Raw genomic sequence first — 24,988 nt, 5'->3', positions numbered from 1 at the left:
ATACACTACTTAGTGTTGAAACTTGTAGAGTATTCTGATTACATCAGTAGAAATGACCACTATAGTAGATATCAATATCATACCTAAAGCATTCTGTCAAATCAAAATATTCATGCACGAGTACTGGGTCTTTAACTTTCACCTTATGCTGGGGGTGATTTATGTGTGTGTGTGTGTGTGTATGTGCTTTTAATAGCGCATTACATGTGGAATTTCCAACCATGTGATACACATACGTATATTATGTAATGTTGTGTATGTATGTATGTATGTATGTGTATGTTATGTTATATCGCGGAAGAAAAGAAAAGAATGTAACGTACGTATGAAAAATGTTCAACTCAAGTCTTAAAACAATGTGTTCAAGACCACCAATATCAACCAATAAACCAATATGGGTATTTTGTGAACTCAGACGAGTTTAGTCCTCGGTAATCTCAGAAAAAGTTCTCTTTATCACTATCAAATTGGTTGAGATTGGTATGTCTTGTCCACTAAGTAATTGTTGGTGTTTAGAACCTCTGCATGTAGAGAAGACGGTATAATCTTGCAGTATAATCTGCAGTCTTGCTTGGTTCATTGCTAGCACATCTATATCATGATCTCTAAGATATCTGTGACTGCTGAGCTGGTTTCACAGCAAGTTCAAAATGCGATTAAACAACTACGATATGCTTTTGTTTGTCAGAATATCAGTTGAATTGGGTTTAGATTTTGTGATCTCATAAAGACGAAGATCTGAAATCTTTAGGCATAAAATTTGGCATAAAATTTGGCTAATACGTTGACAGTGTCAGAGATTTTTTTCAGTAAGTGTACTTCACTTGAAGAATTTAAAAATATTTCTTTCTCACTGTGGATGCGATTTTACAAAAGGAAATATGAAGAAGACTTGAGTGCAAGCACATTGGAGAAGCAAAAGATCTCTTTCCATTTGTATTTGTGACTGTGACCAAAACCCATTCAACAGAACATATAAAACCTCAACTTCCAAAACTTCATAATTTCCTGTTTGTGACAAAAGATTTCCTTTGCTTGTAACAAAAGATTTCAGTGTTTTGCAGCTGACTTTTCATTCAATCAAATTGAACACGCAGTTAGAGTTTTACTTCAAAAAAAAAAAAAAAAAAAAGATAAAAGAAGATAAATCTTGGCATGCCAAGCACTCATACACAAGCCAGTACTGATGGAGGGCGGGCACACTGTAACTATTAAGAAAAGAAACCTACTTGAGAAAGCCCAGGTGGAATTGGGCCGTGGCGATGCCAGCTTCACTGCCTGCCCTCTTCATGCACTCGCTTGCTTCAACCAGATCCTCCTCGGTTCCTTTTAGTTGATTGTCGTGAATTGCCATGTTACCCAGGCGACAGAGAAGTCGTCCTGGACAGCGGGAGAGAGGAAGGCACCCATGAATATGAGATACATCAGCGGTGAAGAATTTTGCTGAGATGTTATCATCTTGCCGTCATTAACTTTGCACAGCATCAACCATGGGCGTAAATCCCGGGGGGGGGGGGGGGGGGGGCGGGGATGGGGGGGGGGGATATCCCCCCCTGAAATGGAGGAGGGGGGGGGGATGGCCTGTACAATCATCCCCCCCCCCCTGAATTTTTAGGAAAAAATGGAGGAAGCAGAAATGTGATATGTATCAATTTTGGCATATTGCATGTCGTTTGTACGCCGGCCTTCAGACAGGTAACAGAGCTGAACAATATATGCTATCTTGTAGGAAAATGTATACACAATTTTCTCAGGCGCTCGCTCGCTTCGCTCGCTCGCGAAGAAAGTAACATCGACATACACTGCGAGGTATGGCTCAGACGTTGACAACGTCAAATAGCATAGGCCTACATGTAAACATCCTATGACGCGAGTAACTGGGGACCATCTGCAAAATATGTACGAAAACAAACAAAAAAACAAACAATAACAAAAAATATATCGCCATAATTGAACCCCCTCCATTTCCTGAATCATTATTGAGAAACGACAGTGACTGATGACTCAGTCAGGATGCATCTATGGATGGGCATACCCAGGGAAGATCAGGGGCGTCGAATCTATTGGGGGGGGGGGGGGGGGCAAAGGGGCATTTGCCCCGCCCCTATACGGATGTGTTTAGGCAGACAAATCTTTTTTATCCCCCAAGCAATTCCCGAGATGAGGACAAATCTCGAACTTTCTTAATGGAAAATATTGTCCAAATATCGCCAGAATTATGCACCAGATCGTTGTATTGCAATCATAAACATGCAAATGTTCTGCTATACAGGATCCTTTCGATAAACTTTTTACACTTTTGTTATTGACGTATATTTCCCTAATTCATCAAAGAGTGTGGAGCAGATCTTTCACTTAACAAAAGCACCCTCATATTATGAAGAGGCGTCGATGGGGGGGGGGGGGTGGTTCCCCCATAAAAGTGGGACAAACAAAAGCGAAAATATAGCTACAAACGGCAGTTTTTGGAGTGTAAAATGTCAAAATTTTAAAGCTCGCTCGCTCCGCTCGCTCGCATTTAACCGCTATGCCATTCTCCTGATGTTGCTGCCAGTGACTGACAGCAGTTGCGCCCGGTGCGCCCCCTTAATTGCCAAAGCGAAAAATATAGCTACAAACGGCAGTTTTGGGACTGTAAAATGTCAAAATTTTGAAGCTCTCTCGCTTCGCTCGCTCGCTATGAATAATTTTAAACATGAGCTAAAAATAACTTTTGGCAATATCTATTATTATGCAAATGAGGTTCAGCCAACTCACACCTGGATTTGTGCATACCTATAAGTAGACAAAAGATACGAAGGGTATATCAACATTATAACTTTTCCAGATTAAGAATTTTAAAAGGAGTGTTATTTTCCATGGCGTATGAATAGTTTTTAGGACAACTGTATATATATTATATACATATAATTATGTAAGTATATATACATACATACAAACATATGTGTACATAGCGGTGGCTACACAAACAGTATGTCACTATGAAAGCAGTTTACTATGATGATAATGGTAGTATAGATTTGATGATAACATTGTAATCATTAGTAGCAGCAGGACGTGGTATACCATTTTTGTTGTCTTCACCATCATTACCATTACCTCCGAGGAGAGAATTGAGCACAGCATCCCTCATTTCCTGGTGAAAGAATCCAAACAGTCCCCCGGGCCGCTCCATCAGCGCTTCAGAGGCGGCCGAGCGGAAGAGGGCAAAGTCAAAACCGGTGATCTTGGACTGGCCGCGGTATCCTATCTCCTCCAGGAGGGCCAGGATGTCTGCTTCGCTGAGTCCGTGCCTGGAACAGACCAAGAGCCTCAGGGTCTCTGCTACCCATCCTGTGAAGGCTGGGAGTTGGGTTGGGATGAGGGAAGATGGATGGGGGGAGGGGGTAAAATGTTACCTTGATTACAACTAGAAAATGAAAAGCAAAATGGCAATGAAAGTTTCGTTCATGATATCACTGACTTCAGGGGGGCATTTCGTCATGTTTTCTTTTTTTTTTTCTGGTCAGTAATTTCTCACTGACAAATTTGCTCTCAGCCAATCAGATGAAAGGATTTCAGTAGCTTATAGCAGTTGCCAGTTACTGACAAGTTCCATGAATGCTGCCCCGATCAAATTTGCAGACAGCATCAAAAAAAGAAATGTCTACAAACATTTAGTTGCTTAAGAATGAGTTTTGAGGTTTTAGTTTGAGATTCAGACTTACCTTTCCTGGTGGTAGCTAATCAGGAATCACTAACACATTTAATTGGCAGGCAACCATGGGAGCGACAACGCCACATCTTGTCTGAACAACTATTGGTTAACCTCCTCCCACTCTACACTTCCGGCTTGATTCTACTATTGCAATTCCACTTTAGAACTTAGGAGCACAGATATTTGCAAGGATCGTGATATATCTAGGCACAAATAAATGACAACTCGAAAGGAATTATCCAGAGTTTGCAGGGATCAACAAATCTCACATCCAACACAAACTAGCATCAGCATTCTCAGCTCTACATCAGGGAAGCATGTATTCTTTGCACCTACAGACCTAAGATCTATAGCTCAAACCCACGCGTCAGCATAGCATTTTGATTATATAAAAACAGAAATAGCTGAAGATATAATTACATGCTGGAAAACAGCAGGATGATAAAGCAAGATGCATGTGCAAAACCTTTATAATTATAACACAAGAAATAATGCCCAAACAACTACATGTATCTCACTAAGAAGGAAGCAATCTTATTGTGTTTAATGACACGTTAAAAGCGACAGAAGTACACTATGGAATTAAGCCCAAGTACACTTTAGTAATACCATCAGTGTGCATAGGGGCAGAATGTGAAGCTGACAGTCTGCCTTCTGTGCACCATCCATACTCTTGGGTCCACCTGGAGATGATGCGTTTCCAGAGGTCGCGGAAGGAGGGCGCACTGACATAGCGGTCCAGGAGGGCCGACAAGTTGTCATAGGTGCCGCAGACCCGCAGCTCGCTGGCCACGATGGTGAGGAAGAGGGGCCGTGAGCTCATCTTGCAGTTGACGATGGTCTCGAGGTGGCCAGCACCCAGGCATTTGCAGTGCATCTCTAAGTGTTGCTTAATGACGGCAGCCTTGTCCTCCGTGCTGGTGAAAAGCGGCACAATAAGGACCTCGCTGTCCTGGCGACAAGACAGCGACTCATACGTCGGGTCTGAGCGGACTGTGGTGATGACGATCTTGCAGTGTGGCGGGAGGACTGCGGGTAGCCATTTCAGCTCTTTCACCTGTCAAGGAAGGGATTTGGAACGGGAGCAATCAATGGATGCATTCTCAATCGTGGTTCTACAGAGAAGGCCCATTTGTGGGAAAATGTGGTATCAAAAGACACCTATACATAAAACTGATGTAGGTTGCAAAATACCATATTTTAATTCGTAATTCTCCGTACGGCATAATATGAGATCCCGCTCGCGCATGCGCCAACAATTCGCTCGCAATATGGCGCCGTTCTAAAATCTCTCTCGCCGACTAGTTTTCTAAATCGTGTTCAATCGCCGTATTCCCTTGACATCGACGTTATTTCTAAGCTCCTACGTTTTTGTTTGGATGCTAGTAGTTTATGTGCGAAGCTGATTTTGATTATATTCCTACTGTTTAGACGAAAATTTTCGTCAGTTTGTTCGGACTTATCAGCTCGCATAGAAGGGAATGCAGCAGCGGAGGTGAGGCCGGCACAGCCGCGCTCTGCCCCTGGAACTTCGGCCCAGACGCCGGCAAAGCCAGGCGCGGACAGCACGAAGAGCAAATCGAGTGCGACGCATTCGTTAGTGCCCACGGCAAAAGCTGGTGGAAGTAAAGGAAAAGAGAAATGTGGCAAAGGAAAGAGCGTTTCTTCCGCTACCGCGGGTTCTTCGGACACTGCTAGTATGGAGAAAAGACTTCAGAACCTGGAAGGTTTGCTAGCAAAAGTAATGGACCATCTCCCGTCTACCCCCTCGCCTAGCGGCAGATCGGCTTCAAGCTCACGTCGTCAGCCAGCCTCTGCGGGCCACGATGCCCACTGCTCTGCCTATCAAGGAGGTGCATATGACTGTGAAAGAGAGCATGACAGTGATTATGATGATCAGTACAATGAAGACAGGAGTAGTTCTACTGTTTCTTTCCCCACAGGGGAACACGAACATGAGATGGATCCTGATGCAAGCGTGCCCTCTCTCGCCGCGAAATTTGCACGCCCAAGTGAGGTTGGGGAGGCTGTTGATGACAATGTCGCACAATCAGTCACGTACATGCTTACTCATGAATTGGAAGAAAACTCTCTGGAAGAGACTGCCAAGAAATATCCTTCCCCAAACAACTGCAGCCTCTTGATGTACCTAGAGTTAATCCTCCTATTTGGGAGAACTTAAAATCAGGCACAAAAAGCAGAGACTTGAAACTCCAGCGGGTTCACCACTCTCTCTCCAGAGGTCTTGTTGCCTTTATGCGCACGATTGACTCCACGGATATTTTCAGAACAGCAGCAAGATGCTCTTGCTCTTCTCAGCAATGCTACGTTTGAACTGAGCTGCATCAGAAAACACCTCATCCGCCCTGACATGAATTCACGATTCACGCATTTGTGCAAACCCTCTACACCAATTGGGAAATTTTTGTTTGGAGATGACTTGCCCAAACAAGTTAAAGACCTACAAGAACAACAAAAGGCCACCGCAGGTGTCATGCGGGGACAATACAGAGATTTCCGAGGGCGTCGCGGTTTTCACCTATATTCGCGCAACAGATATCAAGATGCAGGCTGGACATCCCACAGGGATACGCCACAGTCAGGGACCTCAAATCGGCCTTTTTTAGGGGCACGTTTTCAGGGGCAGACGCACAGACGCCAAGCGGCACCTCCAGCCACGAAGAGCAGACCGCCGCCCCACCCCTCACAGTAGAGGCCAGGGCCAGGCCCATCTCCAAGGAGAGTCTAACAGGAGCTTTCCTTGAAGAGGTAAGCTATCCAAATCCTCAGTCTATGCATAATGCTCAAGTTGGAGGTCGACTGAAGCAATTTTTATGATGAGTGGTGCAAAATAACATCCGACCCGTTCATTTTGTAAGGTATACAAAAGGGGTATGAACTTTAGTTTGACCCAGAACTGGGACCACCATCGAGATCCTATCCTATCTTTGAATGTCAGAAAGACAACAAAGAAAGAGAAGCCATTCAGGAAGAAACACAAAAACTTGTGGCTAAGAACGTGATCGAACCATGTACACATGAAAGTGGAGAATTTGCGTCAAACATTTTCACGAGGCCTAAGAAAAATGGCAGCCTCAGAATAATTCTTAATCTGTCTGATCTTACTAAGTACATGAGTTACCAACATTTCAAGATGGATGGTATTCACGTAGCCACGGATTTGATCTCGTCTAATTGTTTCCTTGCTTCAGTCGACCTCCAGGATGCCTATTACTCTGTCCCAATCCACCCTAGCCATAAGAAATACCTGAAGTTTGTATGGCAATCGCAGTTGTATCAGTTTAAGGTCCTCCCAAACGGTCTGAGCACAGCCCCTAGATTATTCACTAAACTCCTCAAACCAGTTTTTGTTTCCCTGCCGCAGGAAGAGCATGTGGTTGTCACAGTACTTGGACGATACCATAATAGGAAAAGATGCAGAGCTTACTCATAAAGCGGTTCAAGCAACTACAAGCTTATTTTCTCAGCTTGGTTTCTTGTTCACCCTGAGAAATCAGTACTTCAACCAACCCAAGTAATTCAATTCTTAGGATTTACTTTGGACTCCCTTGCAATGACCATCTCACTCCCAGAAAGTAAGGAGGAAGAGATAATTGAGGCATGTTCAGACCTTCTTGGGCAGAATAAGCCATCAGTCCGCATTGTTGCCAGAGTGATTGCGAAAACCATTTCTACATTCCCATGCTATTCAGTACGGCCCACTCCACTATCCCTCCCTAGAAAGGGATAAGATAAATGCTCTTAAGAGGAATAGGGGTCATTTTGACCGTCCAATGCATTTATCTGAGAATGCTAAGCAGAACCTAAGGTGGTGGATTCTTAATGTGAAAGGATTTAAAGCCCCAATACAGCGGAAAGGACCGCAACATGAGATACGCACTGATGCAAGTGGGGCTGGATGGGGTGCTAGTGACCTCCGCATAAACGAAGACAGAAGGAAGATGGAATGAACAGGAAATGGTCAGGGCAAGAAATAATGACATTAATTTTCTGGAAACTCTGGCAGCGGAGTTTGGATTGATGGCCCTTTGTGCAGATATGCATGATGTGCACATATTAATCAGACTAGACAATACCACAGCTGTGGCATATTTAAACAATATGGGAGGATGTAAATTTAGAGACTGATGAGGTACCATGTAGGATCTGGGGATGGTGCGTTGAGAGGAATATATGGCTACTGCAGAGCACCTCCCTGGGCGGCTTAACACAGAGGCAGATACCATGTCCAGAAAATTTAATGACAGATCAGAATGGATGTTTGACAGAGAGGTGTTCAAAGATATTGTGGATCATTTTGGTACCCCTGACATTGATCGCTTTGCATCGAGATTGAATGCACAAGTACCTCGATATATCTCATGGTATCCAGAGCCAGAAGCAGACTCAGTCAATGCTTTTCTGACAGATTGGGGTCCGCTGAAGTCTTATGCCTTCCCGCCTTTCTAGTTGCAAAATGCTTACAAAAGGTACAGGCAGATAAAGCAACAGGGCTAGTAGTTGTTCCTAATTGGCCTACACAAGCTTGGTATCCACGACTTAAAGGGCTAATAGTTGGGGAGCCCCTCTGCCTGAAAAAGAGCAGAGATCTGTTAAAAGCTGCCAGTCTCCAATACCCCACATCCTCTTAATGACCGTCTTGAATTATTATGTTGCAGGATATGCGGAGACAGTACAAAAACACAGGGCTGAGTGACAAGACAGTTGACATTATTTCAGCATCTTGGAGATCCTCAACCAAGACACAATATGGAGTCTACACTAAAAAATGGAAAGATTTCTGCAGACGCAGACGGGTTGACATCATTCACACCACCGCAAGCCTGGTTTTGGATTTCTTCACAGAGTTGTTTCACCAACAAGGAGCGAGTTACAGTTGTTTAAATACAGCAAGAAGTGCTCTATCTACTCTGGTGGTGCTTGATTGTTCTCACACAGTGGGATCACATCCCGTGATTTGCCAGTTTTTCAAAGGAGTTTTCCAGCTTAGACCCCCAAGTAGCAAGATACAGTCACATCTGGGATGTTAAAGTGGTGTTAAACTATCTCCGAAAAATGTCGCCAGCAAACTCACTTTCACTTATGCAACTGACGCTAAAGGTGGTCATGTTAATGGCGCTTGTCACTGCACAAAGGGTGCAATCTCTATCTCTTTTATCTCTGGACAACATGATTTTGAAAGAGAGTTCTGTTGTTTTTTCTTTTGACACTTTGCTAAAGCAACACAAGCCGAGAAATAAAAGTTGTTGCAGACATATTAAATTGAAAGCCTATCCAGCTGACAGGCGCTTGTGTGTGCTTCGGTATCTGCACCAGTATGTCCGACGTACCGAGCAACTATAGAGAAAGTGAAAAGCGACTCTTCATTAGCTACCGTAAACCACACAAGCACATGACAAGACAAACGATTTCGCGATGGCTCCGTACCACGATGTCCGCAGCTGGAATTGATACGGACATTTTCAAGCCTCACTCAACAAGAGTGGCAGCTACCTCTGCCGCAAAGAGGAGTGGAGGTTTCGGTCGATGAGATTCTAAGCAAAGCCGGCTGGTCTCGGGAAAAAACACATTCCGCAAATATTACAACAAGCCCTTAGAAAGACAAACATTTGATATGGCTGTGTTGGGGCACTGAATGCCAACATATCTACAATGTAGTATGCAGTAAACACTACCTGAGAGTAAAGACATTTACCTGCTGGTTGAACTGACCAGATTAACAGCCACACCAGGTGATTTGATTTTATAGTGTGTCTAATCTTTCTATTGATGGTATCAGTTGATACACATCTTTTGCATGTCAATGTACCCACAGTGTCTTTGAACTCTCATATATCCCGTACGGAGAACTACGGATTAAAATAGAAAGATTAAACGAAAACTTACCGTTCGAAGTTTGAGATTTATTTTAATAAGTAATTTTAGGGGAGGTATAATATGCCCCCCTCTTCCCTCCCTGGGATTACTCAAACTTCAGTAAGTTCTCGTAGTTTTATTTCCTGATTCTTGTGACTGTGGGCACACTATTGCTTTGAATATTGTTGGCGCATGCGCTGGCGGGATCTCATATTATACCTCCTCATATTATACCTGCTCAACAATGTAAGTAGAGAGCACTGTCTCACTGCATGAGGGAACCCAAATCCTCACCTGGTGGACACCCATGCCCATTGTGCTTCCCAGCTCATCAATAGCATCCAGGACCAGGATGCATGGTCTCATGGCGATGGCGGCCACAAAGGCCTTGCAGATGCGGTGGAAGCTGGACAGCTCCTCCGAGTCTCCATCCATTTCGGCCAGACTATCTCCTGTTACGATATACACAATGCAATGAAGGAAAGAAATTCATCTCTCGATAGGACAAAATGTGAGCATCAACATTGATCAAAACTGGGTTTGGTGACTACACAGGTAATACAACAATATATTAGTCTTTTTTTCCGTCACATTAGTTGGGTAACAACTACAGAATATGGAGCTTATATAATTATCATTTAGTTGTTGTTGTTGTTGTTATTTTTTCTGTCTGACAAAGACAAAAACAGACATGTGGACGGTACAACAGCACAATGCAAATGAACTGTGTGGACAGATCATTTATAATGACTGTTTATATAATTTTACATCATATCAGCGTATATGATTCAAACTACTGTAATAAAGCTAGTTGATTTAATATATTTTTTCTATCCATCTATTCTATCTATAAGTGCACATTCTATCATATACAGACTAAAATGTATAACAAATATAGTGTCAAAAAGCTAAAAACACAAGTTGCGGATGTCTGCAAAGCATGCGACGAAGTAAATGTATCAGACATCAGAATAGACAAGTCGGCAGGATGTCAATATGCAATTTAACATGTTCTAAATTCAATGATTTTCCTGTTCTCTCGCGGGTTAAATAAAAACCTAAAAATTAATAAATTTCGATAAAAACAGAATTCCAGTACCCTACCTCCATACTGGCCACGGAGTTCGAAGGTCACCCTGTGAAGGAAGCTGCGGATGTCCGTGCTGAGGGCACTGGACCCCATGTAGTGAGTCAACACCTTGACATTCGGGTGTGAACTCTGGAATTCCCTGACCCAGTTGGCTACCAAGGACGTCTTGCCACACCCTCTTTCACCAGCAAGGGTCACTATGGATTTGTAGGCTGGTGCAGCTCTGCACATACAAAAATGAAATGGTTTTGACATTGGCAATCATGATACCATTAACGATAGGATTTATAGAGCAGTAGTAACATATAAAAAATTAAGTAAATTATTGCAACTATAATAACATGGAAGGATGGAAGGAGGAATAGGAAGAGGAGAAGAAGAAAAAGAAGAAGACATGGACCAATTCATAGAAGATGACAAAGATGATGACAAAGAAGAAAAAGAAAAAGAGGAGGAAGATGATAAAAAAAAAGATGGCGGTATTCATCCGGGATTGCAACACTAGTGTCAGGCAGGCCTTGCTTAATATTTCTGTTAACCTGACACTATACACTCTAAAAACACAAATGTTGAATTAGCATTTAAAAGGGCCGAGGAGTGACAACATTTTGAAAGTGTTGGTTTTCCTGCTAGATTCAACATTTAAAATGTTATTTTAAAAGTTGGATGCAACACTTCAAAAAATGCTGTCACTCCTCGGCCCTTTTAAATATTGATTCAACATTTGCGTTTTTAGAGTGTACCATTATAGACACCAGTGACACTACTGAAAACTATAGATATCGAATATGAGACAGCTAAAACAATGATGAAAAAATGTGCTAAATATTCATTACCTGAAAACCTATAACACTTTGATTGCTACCACATAACCTCTTGCCTGCTGTAATCGCTATGACTTTGATACAACATTCCCCAATGACAACTTCACTTATCTTTGATTTAAAAACTCAAGAATACAATAATGAAAACCATGAAGACTGACAAAACATATGAACTAACAAATACATATATCAGCGCTCAACACTATTTTTTTTTTTCTCTGGTTGCCCATGGGCCATTAAAATCTTTAAATGTGACATTCTGGCGGACCCATTAAAAGATATATTGGCCCAATTAAGACACAATATACGATTCCATTTTGAATCTCGAGTTGCCCCACCGGGCCACCAAACCTTTTAAAAAATTTGGTGGCATGATATCAACTTTTAGTGGGCCCATCAGGCCACCGCTAATGTCAAGTTCTGCATACAGTATGTTCCCCAAAAAATTACAATCGGATTTTCGCAATCCGATAAAATACGATAAAACAGCCTGAATGCTATTTCAGGGTCTAAAAATATAACATCTTACCTACATTTTGCAGAAAATCCCATTCAGTTTGGTTAAATGTTCACAGAGAAAATGTGAATAGTTTTAAAACTTGTCATGGTTCTGATTCTTCCAAGTTTGGCACTGGATGCTCTTGGAATTGCATATCAATGTGCGAACACAATGGACAAAACTTGGAGGGAAGGAATTCCTGACATGCTCGACAAAAATCCTCATTTCTCCTTGACCACTGAAGCAAATCGGATGGGGTTTTCTCTCGATGTCGGTAATAAATTATGTTTTCAGATATTGTATTTGGATTAATGTACTATGTTTTAAAGCAGAGGGGACCGTTGTATTTTTATTTTTTTTTTTGGGGGGGGATATAAGGTACATACATAGAACAATACACGAACATAATTATCATAACTAGTGTGTGAGTGTGTGAGAGCATGGTGATGATGATGTGGAAGAACAGAAGGAGAAGAAGGAATAGGAGGAGGATCTAACCCTGTTTTACCATCATAGGCGTACCCAGGATTTTTTAGAGGGGGGTGTTCAGTGGCGTACCGTGGGTCAAGACATGGGGGGGGGGGCGCACCTCATGGAAGCAACATCAGAATTGCATAACTGTACAATTAAATGCGAGCGAGTGGAGCGAGCGAGCTTGAAAATTTTGACATTTTACAGTCCCCAAACTGCCGTTTATATATATATATATATATATATATATATATATATATATATGTATTTGCTTTGGAAATTAAGGGGGTTGCACCGGGTGCAACTGCTGGCAGTAACATCAGGAGAATGGCATAACGATTAAATGCGAGCGAGCTTGAAAATTTTGACATTTTAAGTCCCCAAACTGCCGTTGGCAGCTATATTTTTTCGCTTTACACTCTAAGAAAAAAAGGTTCTCAAATGGTTCTCGTCGGCTCCAAAATGGTTCTCATCAGATGGTTCTCACAAAATGGTTCCGATGAGCACCTATAAATGGTTCCCAATCGAAATGGTTCCGTTCGTCACCATTTGCTAGTATGCGACCCAGTTCCCGAGTGTTATTTGTGGTACTCTTGTAGGTCAAACAATATCTTTAGGTCCACTTTCATTTTTCCCCTTGTTGTATATTCGAATGCCAGATGTAAGTTTAAACCAAAACTGTGGTATTGGTACAAAAATATTGTATGTGTTTCTACTGCTGTGATAATAAAAAGTACATATTGTTTTTATCGTAGACTAATGACTTCTCTTGGCTGCGTGCCAACTGACAGCTGCCACGATCCAATTTTAGCGCTCGATCAGATATGCGTACACGTACGCGTAGACGTACACATAGTAGTACTGCACTGTAGGACTATGTAACCGCCGCGGCACGCGCCACGGCTATATTTAGCCCTGTGCTGCCTGCCTGCGCCTATGCAAACCTACCACCACCACAGCGGCAGGAGAGTGCCAATGCAATACCATGCATGAATAGCAGCAGCAGACGGCTATAGTACGTTAGGTCTATATGCATCACCAGTATCACACCCATCAAACGAACGGCACCCGGTAACGTTAGACATTAATTTTGTCTGAAGTGGACTGGAAACGTGTCACTGTCAATTCCATTTTCGCCATTGCAGTCATCACAATTTAGGAGAATAGGTAAGATTTTTAGTTTTAATGTGGTTTTATCTCATTTTTAGATGACAGTCGTTGGTACAAAATCAAGTTAACAAGTTAGATTCATCACTCAGTTTTCGTTTTCAGTCAGTGATTAACCTTTAACGGTTAGCTAGATCCTAACGTTAATGTTAGATCTAATTTGATCGAAGCTGCTATCTTGTGTAATGTTTTCCAGGTACAGTAGATCCAGATCTAACAATAACATGTTAGGCCTAACACTTTACAATTAGAAATTTGGCATAGCAATGGCCCATGGGCTAGCCCGAACAGACGCCGTGCGGGGCTGGAGCATGGCTGTCATGTTTTTATACACGACTGGGCCGGGCTAAGTTACTTAGCTAGGCCTGCATGTAACGTTTATGCCTATTAATAATAGAGTCTGCTAACTCCGAAACACAGCCCGAACGCCGAACGCAAATGTACTGTGTACAAGGAGCGCCCCGGGGTAAGGTCTAATACGGTAACCGTTCTACATGCAATATAACTTTTGTTCTATAACTTTAGTATAAAAATATAACCGTCATTGTTAACGTTTAGAGCCAATAGAGGTCTGTCTACAGCCCAGTAGGCCTATAAACTGTTAGGTCAAAATCTCTTCAGTATGTTTTCAGGCTTGTTCTAAGTAAGGAGTCACGTCATGTAATGCCGTGTTCTGTTTATCGAATTATAGCATGACTTTGTTTTATTAACTCGGTGTAGGTCTATTGTTTCTTTCAATTCATATGTCAGGGAAGTGGACACACCAACATGCACAGAAACCAGGGAACAAGAAACTCCGGCCGACACGATGAAGCAGAACGTACGTGTTTGGGTCGCTGGTGCGGTTAGGGAAAAAGGTAGACTCTACATTGATCAGAGAGACAGCCTGTGACAGACCGTTGACAACATCGGCCAGAACCGTAGGCTTAACACTAGCCAAGAATGAGCTGGGCGGCCACAAGAATTCATCGATCAGAATAAGAGCCCGGGATAGCCCATTTACAGCATCAGCCAGAACCCGGGCCTGGGCTAGTCGAGAATGAGCTGTGTGGCTAAGATGATACATCGATCAGAATGACAGCCCGTGATAGCCCGTTGACAGCATCAAACAGAACCCTGGGCTAGTCAAGAATGATCTGGGTGACCAAAAGAATACATCGATCAGAATGACAATTTTAGCCCAATAGCCCGTTGACAGCATCGATCAGAAACCTACGCTAGCCAAGAATGAGCTGAGTCAAAGAAAAAACACTGATGCTGCCAGAGAAACCTTTGAGAAATATGTATCATAGGGTAGGTAAGTCCGTTTGCATTGACTTGTAGTGTATTTTATAGCTGCTCATTCAGAATCTGCCGTCAACCAAATATTCATGTCAGGCGACTTTTTGTTGGTTTGTGTGATGGAGGGTCACATATGTTTTGTTATGATCCCAATACAGTATTTGAAGAGTTTGTTCTCAAAAACCGATAAAGTCCATTTTTGAAGATTTTGAAGTACGGTCTCTGTCATAAAGTACAAAATAATACCTTTTAAATGATATATTGGTCACTACATATAAAGGTACATTTTTAAAGTTATGGTCAAAAGAAGCAAAGATTTTTTTTTATTATTCTCTTTATTTTTCTTGACCTTTAATCGCAAATATCTCCATTTGGCAACTATGGACTTATCGGTTTTTGCAAACAAACTCTTCATTTGCAACTTACAATGTACCAGTGATAATGTTTCACTATAATTTGCATTTAACAGCTTTGAATCAACTGTGTTGGGGGAGGGGGGTAGACGTAATGAGATCAGACCAGATGCCAATCTGAGAAGTGGAGTCATTCATAGTTCTAAATTTTAAAAGCACAAACGGAAAATGCTCTTTATACTTCTCCAGTCATTGTGTGGTCGATTTCTGCACACTTTTAAAGTTTGCACGTAGACTGGTAAAACTTATTGCATTTATACCCACGCAGGAATTACGTATTGTGTAGAGAATTGAAGATTATGTGATTTATTTCAAAGCACTGATGCACCTCTTGTCACCAGTTTATATTGCTTTTGCAGACATACAAAATGTACATGTATGTGGTGGTGGTGTATAGAAGACTGTTGGCAAATTTGGTGAACAAAATGACAAATGCTAACAACATAATTATTATTGTCATAGGCAGGTTATAGGACAGCAAATTCAAACCTCAGCTTTAGGCCTGCATCATATATAGTTTACTCTAATGAATTTGTTGCTCTGCTTTAAAAAAAAGTGTAAATTTTTATTGATTCCAAATGTTACATATTTTAGATCATGGTTGAGGAATTTTGTTCATTCATGCTTGTGAAACTGTGTGGGTGTGGTATCCTAGCTCTTTTCCCCTTGGGATTCTTGTTATCCTTCACGTTATAAACAATGTGTTCTTTTCTTCTTTTTGGGTGTGTGTGTGTGTGTGTGTGTGTTTTTTTTTTTTTTCGTAGGACATGCTGTAAATTGTCAGAAGTCATGATTAACCTGAATTGATACTCTTCTTGTATTTGCAGTTGTATAGATGTGTCCATGGTGCTTTCAAATTGCAGAACAACAACAAAAAAGGTCACTCGTATACAAACAAAGATAAGTTGATTCAAGTACTCGACGTTATGAATGTGAAGTGAAGAAGTGTAAAGCTTATCCTATCCCAAGTATCATACCAGCAATATAATGTATGTTTTCTGTGACAATACCAAAGGTCCTGTTTAATGGAATTGTTTTCCTGTCCTTTGTACATGTAGTTGCTTTTAGGACAATTATGCTTTAAAAGAAAAAAAAAAACAACAACACCGAACAAACTAGCAAACATGTGGAAAAAGTTCCTCATACTACTTAAGTAATGTACTTGACTTCTGCCTATCTTAAGACTGACACAATTACTGTATCTCATCCATGCAGGAATTATTTCACAGAGAATTAAAAATTTTGTTATGTATTTCCAAAGCCTGATGCACCTCTTGCTATTTCATATCATCTGTACAGAGATGTGTGATGGTGTTTCAAGAACTGCTCGGTACACAAATGACAAATATTGTGGAAAAAGAATTAGTGAACAAATGAAAATATTTTGTTAAGAATATTTGACAGATAATAACATGACAAATACAAACCTCACCTTTAGATTGTAAAAGTTAAGGTGAATAAATACATTTCTGCGAATTTGTGAAAGAGCAAATTTCTATGGTTTTCAATTATTGAGTAATGTTTCATGAAAAAAATATTGGTGAATGTCATGTACAATTGTACATGCTTTCATGCTTGTGAAACTGTGTGTGCATGGGTGTGTTATCCTTGCTCTTTTTTTTTTCCAGTGTCAATGATAATGTATGACATGCTAATGTATTGCTAATATACATGTTTTGAACGTATGTTTGACTGATGAGATGAAATTCAGATGAATTCATTTCATTTCAAATGAGTTTGTGATGCACATTTTCAATGCAGATAGGTAATGTACCTTTAAGAATGGTGCCAGTGAAGCACCTTACCAGCACTGCATGTGAAACACACCAAAAATACATAGACATCAATTCACATAGACATACTACATTCTAAGAAAGAAGAAAAAGGTTCTTTTGAGCACCATTAAATGGTTCTCAGCACTGTCACAATAGCGACACCTTTTTTGGAGCCTGTGAGAACCTTTTTTAAATGGTGCCTGTCGGCACCTTTTAACATTGGTGCCCATTAGAACCTTTTCTAATGAAATGGTTCCCATGAGCACCTTTTGAAAAGAGTCAAAAAGGTGCCCATCTTTAGTCAAAAAGGTGCCCATGGGCACCTTTTAAATGGTACTCACGAGCACCATTTCATCGGGAAAAAGGTTCTAATGGGCACCTTTTGCAAAAGGTGCCGACAAGCACCATTTCAAAAAGGTTCTCACGAGCACCTAAAAGGGTGTCGCTATTGTGACAGTGCTGAGAACCATTTAATGGTGCGCAAAAGAACCTTTTTTTCTAAGAGTGTAGAAATTAAGGGGAGGGGTGCACCTGGCGCAACTGCTGGCAATTACTGACAGCAACATCAGGAGAATTGCATAACGATAAAATGCGAGCGAGCGAAGCGAGCGAGCTTGAAAATTTTGACATTTTACAGTCCCCAAACTGCCGTTTGTAGCTATATATAATAATATATGTATATATATATAAATATGTATTTGCTTTGGAAATTAAGGGGTTGCACCGGGTGCAACTGCTGGCAGTTGCTGGCGATAAAATGCGAGCGAGCGAAGCGAGCGAGCTTGAAAATTTTGACATTACCCCAAACTGCCGTTTGTAGCTATATTTTTTCGCTTAAGAAATTAAGGGGAGGGGGCGCACCGGGCGCAACTGCTGGCAATTACTGACAGCAACATCAGGAGAATTGCATAACGATTAAATGCGAGCGAGCGAAGCGAGCAAGCTTGAAAATTTTGACATTTTACAGTCCCCAAACTGCCGTTTGTAGCTATATATAATAATATATGTATATATATATATATATATATATATATATATGTATTTGCTTTGGAAATTAAGGGGGTTGCACCGGGTGCAACTGCTGGCAGTTGCTGGCGATTAAACGCGAGCGAGCGAAGCGAGCGAGCTTGAAAATTTTGACATTTTAAGTCCCCAAACTGCCGTTGGCAGCTATATTTTTTAGCTTTAGAAATTAAGGGGAGGGGGTGCACCGGGCGCAACTGCTGGCAATTACTGACAGCAACATCAGGAGAATTGCATAACGTTAAATGCGAGCGAGCGAAGCGAGCGAGCTTGAAAATTTTGACATTTTACGGTCCCAAAACTGCCGTTTGTAGCTATATTTTTTCGCCTTAGAAATTAAGGGGAGGGGGCGCACCGGGCGCAACTGCTGGCAATTACTGACAGCAACATCAGGAGAATTGCATAACGGTTAAAATGCGAGCGAGCGAAGCGAGCGAGCTTGAAAATTTTGACATTACCCCAAACTGCCGTTTGTAGCTATATTTGTTCGCTTAAGAAATTAAGGGGAGGGGGCGCACCGGGCGCAACTGCTGGCAATTACTGACAGCAACATCAGGAGAATTGCATAATGATTAAATGCGAGCGAGCGAAGCGAGCGAGCTTGGAAATTTTGACATTTTACAGTCCCCAAACTGCCGTTTGTAGCTATATTTTTTCGCTTTGGAAATTCGGGGGGGGGGGGGGGCGCACCGGGCGCAACTGCTGGCAATTACTGGCAGTAACATCAGGAGAATGGCATAACGGTTAAAATGCGAGCAAGCGAAGCGAGCGAGCTTGAAAATTTTGACATTTTACCGTCCAAAAACTGTCGTTTGTAGCTACATGTATATTTTTTTCGCATTGGAGGGAGGGGACGCCCGGTGCGCCCCCTGGATCCGCCACTGGTAGTCAAGGGTGTCGGTTTATGTTCATAATTGGGGGAGGTATGACCAGCGAGGGGGCGTCGAAGTGACCAAGCGGGAGAAGGATGTCCATAATCTGCACTTTATATAGAGCATCCCCTAATTTGTTTGTGTTTGTGAGTGTGTGTGTTTCATATAGATGGAAAAGTTAGGAAATAGCCAAGGTCAAGTCTTATTATTGGCAATGCAAGGCATAGACTAGTATGTAAAGCAACACTGCAAAATCAATGATCAAGCTTTGATAGCTGGTACAACCTATCAAACATTGCGCAACATTGCAGCGACTCTTTTTGCCATTCTGATATTCTGAGTACACTGCGCACATCCTGCTTGTATTCAAAATGCCAACCAGGAATCACGCTGAATCACAATCTTTTGTCGTTTCCGGGCTTTTTGAACAATGTTATACCTCTTTAATTATATGGTTGAAAGAAATCTTAGAAAAATATAAATTTTTTTTCTTTTCATATCCTTTCATATCGATTTCAAAAGCAGTTTACTAACCCATGAATTACCATTTTCGTAGGTTTTTTGTTTTTTTCTTTGTTTTTTCCTTTTTTTTCTTTTTTTCTTAATCAGCGGATGGGGAGGGGGGGGGGGGGGGCACGTGCCCCCCCCATGCCCCCGTAGTTACGCCACTGTTCCTAGACCTAGATATCTAATGAATTTTAGGCGCAATAAAGTCATCCAACCACAATAGTTTGTACACTCACACTCAGTAATCTTTCAGTTTTAACTTTCAGTCATTGAAACAAGGAAAAGTAGAAATTACGCGGTGCGTAACATATGTCCCCGCCGTTAGTAGCATTTTGTAACAAAATGTGCAATATAGGTAAAAAATCAAGGTCAAAGGTCAAAGAAGTCAAAGGTCAAAATTCTGTGTAGAAGTTTTGAAGCCCTCACCTAGTGCTATCACATAAAGCAAATGGAATCGAAATTGGGTTAGAAATGGCGAAGGAGTAGCATTTTGTAGCCAATGTACAAAATAGGTCAAAAATCAAGGTCAAAGGTCAAAGAAGACAAAGGTCAAAATTCTGTGTAGAAGTTTTGAAGCCCTCACCTAGTGCTATCACATAAAGCAAACGGAATCGAAATCGGGTTAGAAATGGCGAAGGAGTAGCATTTCGTAGCAAAATGTACAATATAGGTCAAAAATCAAGGTCAAAGGTCAAAGAAGTCAAAGGTCAAAATTCTGTGTAGAAGTTTTGAAGCCCTCACCTAGTGCCATCACATAAAGCAAACGGAATCGAAATCGGGTTAGAAATGGCGAAGGAGTAGCATTTTGTAGCAAAATGTACAATATAGGTCAAAAAATCAAGGTCAAAGGTCAAAGAAGTCAAAGGTCAAAATTCTGTGTAGAAGTTTTGAAGCCCTCACCTAGTGCCATCACATAAAGCAAACGGAATCGAAATCAGGTTAGAAATGGCGAAGGAGTAGCATTTTGTAGCAAAATGTACAATATAGGTCAAAGGTCAAGGTCAAAGGTCACGACTGAAATTCTGTGTAGAAGTTTCAAAGCTCCCATGTAGTGCTATCATATAAAGCAAACAGAATCAAAATTGGCTCATAAATGACAGAGAAGTAGCAAATTGAAGATTTTGATCACACACGGACGCACACACGGACACACGGACGGACACACGGACGGACGGACGGACACACGGACACACACACGTACGGAGCCCGTTTCATAGTCCCCTGCTCGAACTCGTTCGGCGGGGACAAAAATTCATATCTACTATTACTAAAGACTACCAAGTCCATGTGCTATTACTAATTACATTGAGTAGCTAGTAACTTGCTACTCCCAGAGCTTCCAGAGCTTGCTGCTTCCAGTAGGCTACTATACTGACTGTACTTGGTAGTCAGTGGCGTATCTAGGGAAAACGGCGCCCGTGGCAAGCGCGAAAATTGCGCCCCTAATTTCTGAAAAAGTATTCAACCCCAACCCCATCCCGGTAGGGACTTTTAAAAAGTCCTCATGATAAATGCTTTTTGAAGCACTTAAGAGGGGTCTTTTGAGGGTGATTTAAATGTATAGGCTACCCTAAATTTTGATATATTTTGGCGAGCGAGCGCAGCAAGCGAGCCGAAAATTTTTATATTTCAGCTTTATACATAACATGGAATTCTTGTCATTTTTGGTTATTAAATCTTCGAATTACAATTCTAATCATAGTGACGGACTTATAGATAACGATTTGTACCAACAGTGTCCAACCCCATCCCGGTAGGGACTTAAAAAAAGTCCACATGATGTGCTTTTTCAAGCACTTATATAGAAGGGGTCTTTTGAGGGTTTTTTGAATGTTATAGATATTGAAGAATTTTGGCGAGCGAGTGCAGCGAGCGAGCCGAAAATTTTTGTATTTCAGCTTACAAAATATGGAATTCTTGTCATTTTTGGTTATTAAATCTTCAAATGACAATTCTAATCAAGATATAGTGACGGTCTTATAGATAACGATTTATACCAACAGTGTTCAACCCCAATCCCATCCCGGTATAGGGACTTCAAAAAAGTCCACTTGATATGCTTTTTCGAGCACTGAAAAGGGGTTGTTTTTTTTTGAGGGTGATATAAATTCTGATAAATTTTGATAAATTTTGGCGAGCGAGCCGACAATTTTTGTATTTCACCTTACAAAACATGGAATTCTTGTCATTTTTTGGTTATTAAATCTTACAATATTCTAATCAAGATGTAGTGACGGCTTCATAACCACTTATGCCAACAAACTAAGGACTTGGAAAAATACTCTGAATTACTACGAGTGAGTGAGCCGAAATTTTTATATTTCCATGTCATCATTACGTTTTGTTCTTCTTGTTTTGTTTTGGTTTTTTTTTGATAAATTTTGGCGAGCGAGCGCAGCGAGCGAGCCGAAAATTTTTATATTTCAGCGTTACAAAACATGGAATTCATGGAATTCATGTTTTGTTTTTATCTTGTTTGATTTGGTTTTCTGCCCCCCCCCCCCCCCCATTCTCCTTCCCCCCGTCCGGGCGAGATTTTTTATTTTCTTCTTTTTTTTTTTTCCTCGTTTTTTTTTTTTTTCACGTGCCCCCTTGCCCCCCCCCCCCCCCCCCGATACGCCACTGTTGGTAGTTGATACATAGCATGCAATGTGCATATAATAGGCTGCAGCGCAGCATGCATTGTACACACATAATATTACGCATCATACACAATTTACGGTACCGCGTACGGTATAATAGGGAGCTTTAGATTTTAGTCGCGCGGACGTTCAAAGGGAAAAAAACATGGTCTGAGCGTGCGCGGTAGCGCACATGAAGTTACTGCGCACGCTCAGACTATGTTTTTTTTTTTTTTTTCCTTTGAACGTCCGCGTCTAAAATCTAAAGCTCCCTATTACCGGTAAACGGTGACTATTATGCGCAATGTATCTTCGCGATTCGGTCAGAAGCAAAGCAGGGATCGGGAATGTCTACTGTTTGCGCGTCAGCTTCGCGCGCGGTGCAGTAACGTAGTATTAACACGTACTGTACACGAGTTCTTTAGTGCGTATGATAATATTATTATGTAACTCCATAATGTATCATCATCCACACAAACATTTAAACAAGAAAGAGAGAGAGAGAAAAAAAAATGAACGCAAAAGAAAGGAAAGGCGGAATTCAAAACGGAAATAAAAGCGGTAAAGACAGCTTTTGTTTCATTTGTCAACATCTAAGCATTGCTGAAGAGGGGTGTTGAATAGCCCAAACACCTCCCTTTTGCCCAAGGGGGTGTTTGAACACCCAAAACACCCCCCTCGGTACGCCCTTGATTGTAATGTGTAATACTATCATCGATGAAAAAAAAATATATATTCTCATCCTTCATAGCCCCGCTTTGTAAATATAATCATGAGGATGAGTCACGCATGGCGTAGGAAAGATTAATATAAGAGGTTCCTCAAAGGCAAAAAAGAAAATGTCATTGGGCTATGCCTTTTTTAAATCGTTGATTATCGAACCCTCGGAATTGTTCGGATTAACAAACATCTAGGTAAACGGATTTTTTGTGTTTCGGAATAACGAACCTTATTTCATATTCGGGTTAAAGAACCCACGTGTGACGTAAACAACCTTCGCAGTAACGAACAACATCCTACATACAGAGAGGACAACTGTTACGGTCTTAAAGTGTAACTCCATGCCTAGGCTTCTGAAAATGTGTCTCGCGTATATCGAGCCTCACCTGTGGTTTTGAATACGTTTATGGGTCTGCTCACTCACCACTCACTTTTATTTTATCTGCCATGGTTTTAAAATAGAACAAGTAACATTCATTCTGCATGCTTATATCTCAACTTGTCATAAATGAATATCATTGTTTTCTTCCCTAAACTCTTGTCATTGTGTATGAAGTGTGCTTATTTTTTAAGAGGCATTATAAGAAAAGAGGTGAATGACAGATGGGGAGATGAGGAAATAAATGGCATTAAAATGGGGATGGAATGACAGGTACATGTATGTGTTTAAAACATCACAGCTCCATCACACTGGAAACCTTCATTTACACATTTAAGAAGTGAAAAATGTCATCTTTTCATAATTTGGTTTTGTATATAATCTATTATGTATACCTTGATGTATGTGAGTGTTAATGTATTGTTGACGCGTGATGTGCGAGTGTCTTGTATGACTTTAAGCAGCAATATGATACTCGTACTTGTACAAACTTCTACAATAGTTTTTCGATATACCAATTTTTCCTTCTCACAGTGAGTTGTAAAATGTTTCTACTTTTAACAATCACAATAGGCATGATCATTTCTGCATGCAGGATATTTTATGGGTGCATGTTTTCGAGAACAATCATGCGCAATAAACCACACATTACATGGAGCAGACACAATACCTATTACCTTCAATAATTATACACGTCATGAACGCGAAGCTGCAGATGCTTTCAGGGTCCTATATGAGCAATTCTTTTCATTTCATTTATTGCTGTTTCTGTATTAGACAAATAATCAAATCACTTTCGAAAACATACTAATTGATTCATCATTAATTATGGCTAACTTTGCACATGAAAGACAAGGAAATCATCATGAAGGAAAGCAGAGATAAAATAAAAGGAAAAGTGGAAGCATGAGGAATGAAGTTTGCATTTCCTGATAAAATTGTGAATTTTATCTAATACATAGCATTGCATCAGCTCTGTTACTTATGGTTCTGAAGAAGATATGCATGTGTTTTCTTCAAACAGTCCCTTATGTTGAGACCTATGGACTAGGTGCCCCTTCAAACAAAGTGGGATTCCATTACCAAAGGGGTGTATACACATTTGGTGGAAATGGACATGTTATTGTCATAGTTATATTTTCAAGAAGATGCTGAAAATGTGCAAAGTCCGCCTCCCCCTACCACGACACGCCTGGATACTGCCATAATCTAACACGAAACTTCCAACTTAACTATGTCTTCATATCAGCATTTGGCTAGCTCTATTATTTTTGGTTCTATATAATGAAGAAGGTATAGGAAAGAAAATCCATAATTTCTAATAATAATGCAACATATTTTGGTAGTAGAATTAATGTACACATTTATTTGTTTCTCCTTAAATCACGTACATTGTAATCTGATATTTATTCATACATTTCGCTGAAAATAATTTTGATTCATATAATAATTATGAAAAGTTGAAGGAAGTAAATCTTACAAGGAAAGTAAGAAATACAATATGAAAAATCGTAATTTTTCTCTTTATTGGTGATTTTTCTCTTGTTCTTCATCTTGTTTTTTTTTTTTTTTATGTATTGAACCTATAACTCATGTAGGTCTGCATCCCCTTCCTATCCGAAGTAGGCATCTTGTCTGTATTGTCCGTGCTCGTGTGTCTGTGGTGTGCTGCGTTGTGTAGTTCGTGTACTAGTAATTGTTTTATTCCTCAGTTCTTTGTGCAAAACAGCAATTTTGAATGTTGTTTCTTTCTCTTCCTCTCTCCAGTTGCC

General features: G+C 40.9%; 1 pseudogene; it reads right to left on the bottom strand.

Annotated features, from left to right (window-relative positions):
- LOC140244785 (tetratricopeptide repeat protein 41-like) overlaps window positions 1-24,988 on the bottom strand; it is a 72,296-nt pseudogene that overhangs the window by 11,494 nt on the left and 35,814 nt on the right.

Source organism: Diadema setosum, chromosome 2 (genome assembly GCF_964275005.1).
Source record: "Diadema setosum chromosome 2, eeDiaSeto1, whole genome shotgun sequence".
Classification (NCBI taxonomy): Eukaryota; Metazoa; Echinodermata; class Echinoidea; order Diadematoida; family Diadematidae; genus Diadema; species Diadema setosum.
The sequence above is the reverse complement of the archived record's forward strand: the minus strand, read 5'-3'. Positions and strand labels throughout refer to the sequence as shown.